Source organism: Belonocnema kinseyi, chromosome 7 (genome assembly GCF_010883055.1).
Source record: "Belonocnema kinseyi isolate 2016_QV_RU_SX_M_011 chromosome 7, B_treatae_v1, whole genome shotgun sequence".
Taxonomy (NCBI): Eukaryota; Metazoa; Arthropoda; class Insecta; order Hymenoptera; family Cynipidae; genus Belonocnema; species Belonocnema kinseyi.
The window spans coordinates 24,966,419-24,970,579 of record NC_046663.1 but is presented as its reverse complement, the minus strand read 5'-3'; positions in this window follow the sequence as shown (position 1 = coordinate 24,970,579).

The following is a 4,161-nucleotide window of genomic DNA, read 5'->3' as shown; positions in this document are numbered from 1 at the left end:
TTTTTCCTTATCTCATATGTATCGTGATTGTTTCTTAAACTTACTCCACTAGAAAATAGTGTTAATAATTCAGATTTTTCTTGCTAAAAATAATGTATATGGAAAATTAGAAAATTTTGCATGTTTTTTATAGAAATTATTTTTTTTTTCATCAAGGACGTATTCAAATATCTCATCGAACTTATTTATAAAGAAAGAAAAAATCATTATTTTATTTGGTAATCATAATGAATTATAAAGAAATATTCATTTTCCGTTTTGTCAAATTTTCTTCAGTTTATTGTATCTGAAAAGCAAATTCTATACATATTAGACACAGCCAATTTTTCCCACCAAAATTATAAATATCGTCCTTTTTCAATTTAAATAATTTGTCACAAATATAAATGTTAACTATTGACAATATTCTGCAGTTAGATACAACTATTGAGCTATCTTAGTACATATAAAATATTAGACAAATTTTCCCAAAAAAAGAGGACGAAAGTTTCATATTTATTATCTTACGTTATTTATAAAAAAAAAACTAAATATTAGTTATTCCAAATATTCCAAAGCTGAGAGAGGAAATATTTTTGTAAGAAATTAAATTTTTTACAATTTTAAAAAAGTAGTTAATTAAAAACTGTAAAAAATTGATAATGTCGTTCTTTGTGCATATTAAGAATCGAATGATCTTTAATTCTAAAAAAATATCTTAAAGTCGTTTAAACATAATGATTCAAATTTATTTTAGTCCATCAAAAAAGTAAATAAAATTAGGTGTAATTTAGTTAAATTATATCTGTCTGATATAATAATCAATTATTATATTCAAATCGTTTTAAAATTGTTTCACATTTTTCTTATTAAAAAAATTGTCATTCTCGAATTTGAAGTTGCTTACGCTTTTAATATGAGAAAATGAAAAACAAAAATGATGAATGTGAGTTTTACCTTTCTTACATGCAAATAAACAAATAAATTCGTCTGTTTATTCCATTGATAAGTTTGAAGAAATTGCAACCTCATTATTTTTAACTAAGTTAAGCAATTAAGTAATCTGGTTCTTTTTTAAACTTCCCGATTTCTCATTTTTTTATTTATATAAATTTTTTTTAATTAACATTTACAGCTTTAAATAAATTTACGTAATTTCACAAAATTAGTACCTACTCAATGGGTAATTCGAAATAATATTTAATAAAGTAAATAAATGAAATAAATAAGACTGTTTTCTTAAGAAGGAATGGAAACTTTTGATCGTTTTTACGCTTAAATATAAAATTAATAGAACCCAAAAACAAAATCCACATATTTTTGTTTAAAGTTCTTTCTTTTTAATTGAACAGTTTACTATTATATTTTTAGTACGGAAGTCTTCTCATAAACATATTCATCTCATAATCATTAAACATTTTTTAGTTGAAAATTGAAGTATTTTGTTTAAAAATTCGTCTCTTCGTTTCAAAATTTAAATACTTAGTTGTAAGCTCGTTATTTCTTGCTCAGAAACAATTTAAACAATGTTAATTCTTTTTTTTTTGTTGAAGCTGAATGTATTTTGTTGAAAATTCATCGTTCTTGGTAGAAAATTAATCTTTATACTTGAAACATAAACTACTTGATTAAAAATGATTGTTTTCTTATTAACAATGTAATACTATTAAAAGGTCAAATATCAAAAGGGCATAATCTTACACTGTAAAAAATTTCGGGAATTTTCTTCACTTTTTGGGTAGGAGAAGTCCACATTTTCATTGGGGAAAATCGTTTTCCCCAAGATTTAGGGAAATTTGTCTGAAAGTACTTATAATTCACTAAAAAATTGTGGAAAATTCCCTCAAATTTAGGAAATTAGATAATACCTAAAATTTTTGAGAAAGTTTACCTAAACTCAGGGTAATTAATACGAAACTTTTGGAATATTTCCTACAATTTAGGGAATCGAATTCTCAATATAATATAGGAAATCGTGCCAAAACTAATGTTTGATCTGCCACGTGGATCAGGTAAATTTTCTAAAAATTCTTAAAGTGTTATTGTATGTTCAGGAAGATATTTAGCCCTAAAATTTTCGATAAACTAGCACGATATTTTGAATAATTTTACACGCTTTTCTGGGGAAAAGATTTATTAATTTTAAAGTCATATCAAATATTTGTAATAAATAATTACTAAGTTATTGATCTAAAAGGTTTGACATGTGTAAATATTATCTACTGCTCCAGGTAGTTGATATTGTAAAGAAAACAATTTTTATTTTATTCCTGCGGTTCGGGGCTGGTAGCTTGAAAGAAAATCCGCAAGAGCGCGACGTGCTGCTTCTCGCTCAACAGAAATGACGCGTCGAGTGTTTATGGTAAATCAGCACTCCACACGTATCAAAGCATAATTGCCAGGAGCAGAGACTACCGTCTCCAACATGGCGGTTCCTTCAGAGCAAAGCTTTTCCATTGCTACAGATGAGCTGAACTTGCTTTTGTATTATTATTCCACAAATTTTAAGGAATCTTAGCCACATTAATTCTTAAATTTTTCATTTAGGAATTAAAGTGTTTTTAAATCTTGTGTAAAATTCGGCATTTTTCAATATTTCAATAAAGTTTAGGGAGATTTCCGCAAATTCTTAGATTGTTCATAAACCTTTTGGGCCATATTCCACAAATTTTTGGGAATTTTTCCTATTTAAAGTACGGGGAAGTTCCCGAATGTTTCCTTATTCATACACAATATCATAGGAAATTTTCCCCATTAAATCGTATCGAAAATTCACAACTTTTTGGTTAATATTCCACAAGGATGTTGAGGGAAATTTCCCTACTAAACTTTTGGGAAAATTCACCAAGAAATTTCTTACGGTGTATTTCAAAGACGTGTAAAATTTTAGAAATGTGGGTTACGCCCTTTTTGAATTTTGAATCTTTAATGGTTTTTAGTAAAAAACATGCTTCCGTTACATTTTTTAATTCCCTCTTGACAAATTTGAGAGTATAAGTACTTACTTTGGGGGGATAACGCGCATTTTTTTCGAGGATGGTTGCGAGCTGGATGACGGGATGTGTTGCCCACTGTATAGCGAGCCGGGTTGACAAATTACTGAAGCAAGAAATGCGCTAGAAGCACAAATGAGGAGGATTCTCATTCTTCGACAAAAAAAGTTTGAAATAAATCTTTTTGTAGAAACGGTAAAAAGAACGGCATTCACCTCGAATTTATAATTTCTGGTCTTGCAAAGAAAGGTGGGCAGAATAAATAATCCCTTCCATTTGCACAGCTCTATGTCAAATCGAATCTTCTAGATTTTGACTGTTCATCTTAAAAAGGGGGAGAACTAGGCTACATGGATTGACAAAATTTTATCATGTACTAATAATTCCCGTTATCATTTGTCAAACAGTGATATTTGCGTTTTTAGAAGTTTTCAAGAATCAGCGTCGCAAGCAAATATTTAAAAAATTTCAAAGTTTAAACGACAGATCTCATACTCATTGGAGAAATAAAAATTGTGTCAGAAATAGCATAAATTGTGAAAAAGAGTAGGAAAAGAGTGTGTTGTAATTTATTGAATACTAGAACATGAAGGTGCTTTAAAGGAGTCGGTTTCGCTTGAACCACTATTCGCCTGAAAGATTGGGACTGAAAGAATTGTTACTCGTGAGAGATGTCACAAAAATTTCAATTTCGCAGAGAGAAATGTCGCGCGGAAAAGAAGCCTCTAGGTTGAGATGCCGCAGTTATGACATGGTGAAGATGTGAAATGCCGCAGATGTAACATTCCTCAAATGTGACATTTCTCAGGTGTGACATGACGCAGTTCCATCCAAAAAGTTTTTTTTTAATCAAAAAGATTAATTTTTGCCTAAAAAGGATCAATGAATAAAAATATACATGCCAATATTGTTTTCGAATTCGTGACAGAGTATTTTCTAAAAGATGAATAAGTGTAGATGAAGAATTGAGAATTTTTGTATGAAATAATAATAATTATGAATTGCGACCGAAAAGTTTAGCAAGTAATTATTGATTTCAATCGTTAACATGTTATTTTGTGAAATATTAATAATTATGAATTGGGACAGGGAATTTTCTAAAAAAATTTATTGTTCCTAATTGGGATAGGGAAATTTCTAAAAGATTGATCCTGCTAAATTAGGACAGGAAATTTTAATAAATAAATAT